Genomic DNA, 10,051 nt, shown 5'->3' on the forward strand with positions numbered 1-10,051 from the left:
AGTGAAGTCAGAACCACCCATGTATTGGGAACCTTTATAATTAATGAGTGTTGGACTGGAAAGTCAATTCCTCCTGGCTGGGTCACAAGGAACCCCCCACCCGCCTTCCATATCTATGAGCCTAATAAATCCTTCTGGTGAAAGATCAAACCCATTGAAAACTCACATAGGGCTGGGAGAAGATTCAGTGGGTAAAATACTTGCTATGCAAGCATGGGGACCTAAGTTTGGTTCCCCAGCATCCACATAAAAGCTGGGCATGGTAGCATACAACTGTAGCAGCAGTGGTGAGGCAGGGGTTAAACAGGTAGACCCCTGGGGGTTGTAGGCCAGACGATCAAGGAGCTTCCAGTTCAGTGAGAGAACTTACTTCAAAAATAAGATAGAGAAGTGACTGAGGAACATACTCAGCATCAAACCCTGCCTTACAAATACACAAATAGAGGTGACAGTGGGGAGAGGAGGAGGGAGGGGGGTAAGAGAGAGACACAGAGGGAGAGACTCATGCAGTTTTCTAGGAAGAGAAAAACGAAAAGAGGTACAAGCTACAGTCTTTAAACAGCTGCGCTCAGATATCTGGGTTGGGAAATGTCAGATCGGACAGTCCCCAAGACCTTGAAAAGGACACAGAGACTGTGAACTCCACAATTACATAACCAATGCAAAGCTGCCGCCTTCTTTGTTCAGTCTCTCTGCTAGAGATAAGCAGGCATCAAAGCTGACTGACAATACTGCTACCAGTTTAAAGCTGGAAGTTTAAGAAGTGGGCGGCTGTTTGACTTCACATAATAAAACATTAATTGAACTTCACAGTTGAGAAAAGTAAGGATATGCTTTCTTGCATAATGAGAACTGTCTCATGTCTTCAGTAAATCTTTGATATCAAGACTCAGCACAAGCTTGCATGGGGATAGTGGCTGGAACAGGGTAAAGCTGCTATTTCGGGAAGCAGCAGATTGGGGTATCTTTCCCCTACCAGCTTCTCTTTGAAAGCATCAACCCCAGACTTAATCCTGTAGGCTGTTCTGTACTTATGGAGTGCGATTGGATGGGAGAGGCAGTGTGCCCTAGTTTTGGCTGAAGCATAGAGTCTCAAACTCTGTCTCTGCAATTTATACTCACCTACAAGGAAAATGACATACACTTATGCTTAATTGCCTCTGTGTGTTTCCCAGAACCTAGAGTCTGAGTTTGTCAGGAATGAACAGTTCTAAACACATTCCACCTCAACAAATCCTCTCTTACTTGATTCCTAGTAAGCCCCTACACCTCTACATCCTGTGGATTAGTGGGGTGAGGACCAGATAATGGAAACAGCCTCACTTTGGATGAGTGAGGTGAGTTGGGATGATCCAAATAACTGTTCCAACTGGCTGGACAACACGATTCAAGGACCAGGTTAGGTATGGTGATACAAACTTGTAATCCCAACACTTGGGAAGTAGAAGCAGGTCAGTCAGGGGTTCAAGACCAGTCTTAGGTACATAGCGTTCCAGGTCATCCCGGACTAAAGAGACTCTGTAGAAGAAAAAGAAAATAGAGAAGGAGAAAGAAGAAATGGAATGAAGAGGATGAAGGGAGAAAGAAAGGAAGAGGCAGAGAAAAAAGGGGAAACAAAAAGATCTAAGGACTTAAGTCACCCTACCTCTGAGTGTACTTGCGCCCAGCAAGGGGACAGTAAGAAACACAGCAATAATTTGGATATTTGCAAACCTTGTGAAGTAATGAGTGAGGTGCTTTAAAGAACTCCAGGAGATCATCCAACAATGTGAGGTGCACTCTCACCCTGAACTCTTGGGGAAGGGTCTAGGCCCTGCCCTATATGAAATGACAGACTATGGATACCCCCATGGAGGGCCTCACCCTCCCTGGGGAAATGAGGGGATAATGGGGTGGTTGGGGGGGAGGGCACGGGAGGAGGGGAGGGAAAGGGAGAGGGACCTGGAACTGACTTGTGAAGCAACCTTGTTAAACTTGTTTAAACTGAAAAATAAATTTAAAAAAAGAACTCCAGGAGATGATGGAGTATGAATATGACTGTATGGATATTGCTTTGTGGCACATGCCACTAGACTAAGCTCAGAGAGTTGACAGCAGAAGCACACAGTTTCAAGGGCAATTTTCCCTAAATGTTAACAAATGGTGAAGATGCCTGGACATAGATCTGTAGGGAAGATGAAGACCAAAGTGAGTCAAGGAAAACTGCTGCCACACAGCTTTAGGAAAAAATTAAGGTATTTTAGATAAGGCTTAATTGCCGAACTATGCTCCTTGGCTGTTTTCCATGCTTACAGCGGGAAATGACTCACTCACAGCAGCCCACATGGTTTCAGCAGGGCAGTGGGAAACAGCAACCTCCCTGCACAGGTCAACGGGCCCTTGTCTTGGGAATCTGGAACCAGGACATGGAGATGCCATGTATTTTAGGTTTTCTGTCCTTAGTTGAGATGCAAGCCTGGGAGTTGTCATCAGTAGCTATGAACCTCCCATGTGCACTAGAAGACAGTGACAACTGGGATAAACCAAGTAGAAAAAGAGAAGCAGGTGCATAGAGAAAAATAGGGACCTGACACAGAAGGTGTTCTGGTCCCCATCATTTTCCATTCCTGGATCCCTGAGACCCAACAGTATCCTTGAGCTTAAAGTGTTTGAAATGCACTTCAATTCTTGGGTTCATCCCCACATGTACCCAAGCTGACCTGTGAGTCTTCCTGTTGTCAGTTACATCTATGTAGTATCCTGCTTACATGTATAATGGCAAAGTACTAGCTCCAGTAATGAGTTCCCTGTGAAGATAAACCAAGACCACCCTGAATCTTGTTTATTCATTTTGGTATAGAGGGATCCAGCCAACATCTCTCATGATTGACAGTCTTCAGAGGCAGTCATGGCAATAGGAAAGCTTTATGTGAAAACAAGATAGGATGCCATGCTCTGATTAAAGACTTTTCAAATGGGGATGCTAGCACAGACCAACCAGAAGCAGGACAACTTTCATAATTTATATGGGTAACATATTTAACTTTTTTTGGTTGGCCCTCAATTGGAGGATGGGAGGAAAGGGAAGTTGGGTGTTGTTGAGTGGGTCTTGATGATTCTAGGCTGGTTACTATGAATAGGAGTTGTACTGTCGTACAAAGTCTGACCACGGTCTGCTTCTATGTTCCATCTCTGACAACATATATTCACTGAGTAACTTTCAACTGATGAAACTGCCAGGCTCTGGGCTGGAGATATACCTTAGTTAGTAAATTGTCTAGTGTACAAGCATAAGAACCTGAATTCATATCATGGACAGAAGGATCTCAGGAGGTCCCTGGGCAGCCAGTGTAGTCAATCAGTGAGGGCTGGGTTCAATGAGAGACCCTGCCTCAAAAGACAACATGAAGCATGTTAGTAGAAGACATTCAATTTTAATCTCTGGCCTTTTCACACATGTGTATGAGCACCCCTGTGTATATGTGCACACAGATACAGACACTCTCACTCACAACCATCTGACAGGCTCACAGCTGAGCTGGCTGCATATGAGAATAACCAGGGAAAACTTTAACAGCCATACCTGATCCAATTAAACCAGACCCTCTGAGGCTGTTGCCCACACCTTGTGTTCTATCAATTTTCCAGATAATTCCAAGGCACAGCCACGGTTAACAAGAAAAGGAATGAAAACTGAGCACACTCTTCAGTAAGACTGCTGAATTCTCTGCTGATTGCCTCTGAAAGACATGTGATTGGCAAGGTCTTACAAAAGTGCAGCCTGCTGGTAAGACTCAGGAGCCATGAAATGAGGGAAATGACTTCACCAGCATGAAGCAAGCTCTTCCTAAGTGTCTGCTTCAGAGAGAGTGCATGCCCTACTAATGTTGTGCATTTATAAGCCTGTTCCCTGGGGGAAAAGGCTCCATAAGGCTCTGAAAAGGAGGTGTGAAGGGTTTCATACCATTCCTGTTATCTGTTTGGCACATTCCAGGGTCTAGTCTTAATACCAATTTTTTTCCACTGTCTACAAAAATGCAGAGTTGACCCTCAAGTATTATTTGTTCCCAATTTTAGATAATTGAATTATTTAATTAACATTTATTTATTTAACACTTACTATGTGTCAACATTCTGTCAAATTCAGGAATATGGTAGTGGAAATAATAGACATAGTTCTGTCTTCCTGGAATGCTGTGGGATGCTGTTCTCTGAGTACAACGGCACAGCCATCTTAACCATAGAGGCTGTGGTGACCTGTCAGAAGTCTTCAAGATTAGACCTACAGACATTATATCATAAGAGGGAGGTAGGAAAAAAAAACACCCAGTGGGTGGAGGCCACTGAGCCCTAAGCCTGACAATCTGAGTTCAATCCCCAGGATTCACATGGTGGATAGAGAGAACCAACTCCCGAGAGTTGTCCTCTGAGCTCCATACATGCTGTGACACACACAAACACACACTGAATAAATAAATAATTAACAAATATAAACTTAAAAGGGAGTAGAGAGGGGCATTAGCTACTCCCTACCACCTAGATACCCTTTCCAGCTGTAGGTAATTCTGACTGACCTGCATGGGGTTTCAGGAGATAGTGAAATATATGGAAAGTTGAGAGGTTGACTAAAGGGGTTGACATAAGCCTCCACTTACGCAGCTATGAGGAAGTAACCTCAGGCTGGGCTAGGACTTTTCAGTGATAGAGCTCTTTGGGGTCACCCACACTCTGTAAGTAATCCCACACCTATTTTCCTAGAAGTCAAGTTAATAAACTCACTGGTTTACCAAGCTAGACCTAAGTGAAACAATTACTTTAGCCTGTCCTTTGCATCCTATCTGGGGTAAATAAATATTTATTCATATCTCCCAAGGAAAAGTTATACAACATGGATCTTAATCTTTAAGTGTGATAGATTATCATAATTATATTAAATTTTAAAGACATTGCTATTTGCCTGTCTTTCCATGACATTTATAACTCTTCTAATGACCTTCTTACCTCTAACAATCCGTATGCATATCCCCTTGATACTCACATCTGAGACCTAATAATTGCCAAACATTTTCCAGAATGGCTCTAAGAGTATTTGTTTCTACTTATGATGTGGTGTGAGGACTAAATAGTCTTTACTGCCACTATTCACTCTGCCATTGTATTGTAGTTACCACATCTGAACTGTGGGAGGAGGTTCCGGGTGGAGCAAGGGGGAGGAGCCACACCATGTTGAAGATCCCTTAAGGGACTGATTAGGACATCCTGGTTGTGGAGAACTGGAATGTTGTGGATCCAGATCCTGATTATTTTGAACCATCTTTTGTTTCCTTGACAGTTATTCACTGGCCACCTCTGTGTTGGACTTAACATCCTCTCAGATAAAATCTTTGGAATGTATTCTTAGCAGACAACCAGCTTCTGCCAACCCAAAAGCTAAGACTGTCATCACAAAGCATCTAAAATCCAGAGCAGAACTTCCCTTGCTTTGCTATAGCCACCTACCTGTTGCTCCCTCCATCATATTTGAAATGGGTCATGATTTATGACTTTCTATTGTTACTGTAACTATAGAAAGTTTGTGACACTTCCATGTTGGAATATGTGGTTTAAGCACCCAAATCTGTGTCCCAGGTCACTCATTTTTTACTCAAAATAAATCATTTCTTATTCCTTGTAAGGCAAAGGCTGTATTGCAGAGCTACAAAACAGAAGAATATAGGGTAAGCAGTCCTTAGCTTAGCAAAAGTGAGGGGAAGAAGGTTCTAGACAGGGCAATAGTAAAGGCTCTGAAGCGGGACTACGATGGCCCACAAAAGGAAAGGAAAGGAAACATCTAGTGGTGGCCACCTGTATACATCCGGGCAGTTCCTATTATGTTGGTGTACAGCCAGAGCTTTAGTGTGGGTAAACAATAAATCAATAAAACTATTGTACAGGCTAGTTTTATGTCATCTTGATACAAGCTAGAGTCATCAGAGAGAAGGGAACCTCAACTGAGAAAATGCCTCTGTAAGATCCAGCTTACAGAGCATTGGACCTGTTGTGCTGGATTCTATAAGCAGCCTGAGTAAGCCATGAGGAACAAGCCAGTAAGCAGCACTCCTCCATGGCCTCTACATTATCTCCTGCCTACAGATTCCTGGCTTGTTTGAATTCCTGTCCTGACTTCCTTCAATGATGAACTGTGATGTAGAAGTATAAGCCAAATAAACCCTTTTCTCCCCCAACTTGCTTTTGGTCATGGTGTTTCATCACAGCAATAGTTACCTTAACTAAGATATTTGTGTTTTCATATATTGCTATATTGTAAATAGCAATTTTACCACAGTGCAATCAGACTTCATAGAAGATGTCCATCAAAGAGTGTAGAATTTGCATAGCAAGGGATACCAAGTAGGAGTAAATGCTGGTAAAGGCCAAGAGTAGGGGAAGAGAGAAGATGATAATCATCATCTACTGTTATGATCTAAAGACCCTAAACTCAAATCATGCATTGTGAGGTTTTTCACTGTCAACTTGCCTGGATTGAGAAGCACCATGGAAATATACCTTCCTCACAATGACAGACTGGGTACCCTCATAAATTATGAGCCAAGATAAATCACCTCTTCCTCACATTTCTTTGGTCAAGTATTTCATCACAGCAATGTGAAAAGCAAATTAGCATGTTCATTGAATTAACAAGTTTTGCTTTCCTAAACACAGCTAGGCATGCCCACTGTGTGTGTCCCTCAGCTCGGGGTCTTTCACCTTCCACACTGCCCTGCTGAGTCACAGAGAAAGGAGTTTCTTCCCCAAGGCCTTATAAACTTAGTGAAAGTCTCGGTCCAGCACACCCCCAGTCAAATGATTCCTCCATTCCCCAGTAGGCAGGCAGGCATGCTTGGGCTGACCTACAAAGACAGCTGCTCCTTCTCTTTTAGATAGCTTCCTCTCCATGCTCCACCCCAGTCACAGTGAAGCAAAGCACTTCCCTGATGGGCTGGCACAGGGCCACATTTGGAGAACTTATTGTTCACCTGGGCCAGATGTTTCCTTCAGAGTCTCAAATATACACCCTCAAATGATCTATTGTGGAGGTGCCTCTTGGGGAGATACATTCTGCTTGGTGATGGCAGATTGCCACCTTCCCCTCTTTGCCAAGTATGGATACCTCAGTCCCTGAGGATAGAAGGACTGAAATTCCTTCTGTGTAGTGGAATAATCTTTTTATACACTGTGAAGATGTTGTTAGTATCCAGGCATCTGTACTGGCCTTTCTTTGGTGTTCTGACAGGATACTCCCTCAGCTGCAGCCACTAAGAGCAACACCTGTGCATATTCACTATGTTCCCTTTTAGAAGGGCCCTGCCCACCTCCCATCCTTCTCTTTCTGTTCCTGTCCCCCCCCCTTTTCCCCTCTCCTCTCTTGCTGCTCCTGTCACAGGAGGATGGTCCCCCCTTCCCTTTCCACTTTTCATGATAATTTGCCCTAATAAAAAACCCCTCTGCTTGAAGCCTGGTACATGGTGTCTTTCTCTCACATGCTGCTTTTCTTAAATTATAACAGATGTGTCTCTATGATAGTTTAATAAAAAGCTAAACAGCCAATAGCTAGGCAGGAGTTTTGAGGCACAGAGGATGCCAGGAAGGAGAAGGGTAAAGTCACCAGCTAGTACCAGAGGAAACATGGCACGTAGAAGATGAGGTAACAAGCCATGAGTCATGTGGCAACATGTAAATTAACAGAAACTGGTTAGTTTAAGTTATAGGAACCAGTTAGAAACAAGCCTAAGCCATTGGCTAGGCTTTCATAATTAAAAAGAAGTGCTCATCTGGTTATTTGGAAGCTGTCAGGCAGAATAGAAAAAGACTCACTACAATTCTTAGTTGCTGTAGTGATTGCAGTGACAAGCTGATGTCCTGATTCCTGCTGTCTACCCACTTACTGCAGCCTGGGCCATCCTAATCTCCCACAGAAGATAGGGAGCATCCCTCCATCCCCACAAAGGATTTACTCCAGACCCATGCAATAATTTCCCTTCCCCATCCTGATGTCTTAAATTGCCTCAAGGATTCTAATGTTCCAATATGATTCTTACTTTGGGATTAAAAGTGTGGCTTTACATGTATGTTGCTTATAAAACCATCATTCATTCACTCTTATATTCATTCATCAAACATGTCTTCTTTGTTTACCATCCACCATCCACTCTACCAACCAGGAAAAAATAAGCCATGTACTACCCACCTAGCTGCTAGGCATTAGATGGGAACAGACTCCTAAGCAGATAATTAGAACACAGGTACAATGACAGTAGTACTACCTCCTGAATTTTTGTTCTGATACTTTGCATCAAGCTTCTATTGAAGTAGATTGTGGTTTAAATTGGCTTTTATGGCAGGCATGTTGTATTTTATGTAGGCATTTGTAGAACTATTTATTATCAGAAATCTTGATTTTAAAAAAGTGTTGAGTATTTTCTGTGAAAACAAACAAACCTTGTAACTGGTTTGGCAGCTGAAGCCAGAATGATCAGCTATTTAGCACCTGGCCAATTTATCATGTCATGGAACAGGTGTGGAGAGAGATGTGCTTGTCTGAAGCAATTAGTGGAACAGTCATCTTTAAAAAGAAAAAAGAAAAAAGAATGGAGAACCCACAGAGGGGACCAGCATAGTAGTTTTACTTGGGTAATTAATAATCACAAACAAACGAGTCAAAGACTGACAAAATTATCAAAATAATTTACCTACTAAAAGGTAGGCAGCCCAGCTCAGCTCTGAGGTCAGCCAAGCTGCAACAAATATAACCCAAGAAGCCACCTCCTCAGATGGGTAGATGGATGGGTGGGTGGATTAATTGCTATTTTTTCTTTGGGTTTTTTAAATTATTTTTCAAGATGTTTCTCTGTGTAGCCTTGGCTGTCTTGGAACTCAGTCTTTAGATCACACTGGCCTCAAACTCACAGAGATCCCCCTGCCTCTGCCCCTTAAGTGCTCAGATTAAGGGTGTGCACCAAAACTCATCAAACGGGCACTCAGAAACTAGCTGGGGAAGCTAAAGCAGTGAAATGGAATTCTGGCTGAGCTTTCTCTCCATGGATGAGCTTCCCAGGGCTGAACTTCTAGCGTTTTTCCCACTGCAGACATTATATCCCGGAATAAACAATACTAACCTGGACTGGAAATGGTCCATCTTCTAGTTGTTTTCAAGGACACAAGATTTACTCTCAGACTGCTTTGCTCTTCTCTTCCTTTCCTGTCATAGAGTTAGGAGGTCCCGCCTATCCCCTAACAAGGGGTGTTGGCAAACACTTGATATAAATCCTGCTTGGGTTCACAGAGGGAGGCACAACCTATCATGCATGACTGTCCTCCAATCAAGCAACCACTATCTTTGGGAGTTCAGCTATTCCCCTTGCAAAAGGATTATCCAAGCTGGACCTATTCGTTGTTTACATCCTTCATGGGGGAATGGGGAAGTCAAGAGACTCTCACCTGAGTTTACAGATGCTCCCTTTCACCTGTTATATATAACTCTGCCTTAATTGCTTGCAGCCTCGGGGAGGGGCTAGATTATATAAGCCTGCGAAAGACTGGGGATAGTGAGGGGTTCTATCTATATGTCTTTCATCACAGCTGGGCAAAAGCTTTCCAGGTGTATCCTTTTGAGGGAGGAGCACCCACACCTCTAAGTAACTCCTATGCTCTGTAAGAAAGCCCAATGAACTTGCCCGTTCTACAAAGTGAGTGTTGCATGGAATGGTGCCTTTATTTGTCCTGGAACCTTAGAAGGAGGGGAAGGCATCAGCGATCTCTTCCCTGGGAAGGAATTTTAGCAAGACAGTACGATTTCTGGGTCCAGCCTTTCAGTGAGCTGCAATAGTATGTCAACTCACCAATAATGCACACTACAGGGTAGGCCGCAGCTTCTGAGACTTGAGTTTACTCCTGAATCAACTGGTGGTCTTGTGTAACCTGAATCTCTGAGGCCACCTCCTGGGTTCCTAAAACAGCAATTCTGGAATGAGGGCTCCCCCAGACACCCATTTCTAAAGTTCCCATGTGGATCTGCTGCTGCTGGCCAGGAGCC

General features: G+C 43.4%; 1 protein-coding gene across 2 annotated transcripts in view; it reads right to left on the minus strand.

Annotated features, from left to right (window-relative positions):
• The window catches only part of Tmem108 (transmembrane protein 108), a 420,643-nt gene extending 411,285 nt beyond the window's left edge, over positions 1 to 9,358 (minus strand). For both annotated transcript variants that reach the window (XM_040739726.1, XM_040739725.1), the window contains exon 1: positions 9,135 to 9,358. The gene's annotated coding sequence lies outside the window, so the exon portion shown is untranslated. The remainder of the gene's footprint in view (positions 1 to 9,134) is intronic.
• Between the last annotated feature and the right edge of the window lie 693 nt (positions 9,359 to 10,051).

The sequence above is a fragment of the Mesocricetus auratus genome, unplaced genomic scaffold (assembly GCF_017639785.1).
Source record: "Mesocricetus auratus isolate SY011 unplaced genomic scaffold, BCM_Maur_2.0 Super-Scaffold_100691, whole genome shotgun sequence".
NCBI lineage: Eukaryota > Metazoa > Chordata > Mammalia > Rodentia > Cricetidae > Mesocricetus > Mesocricetus auratus.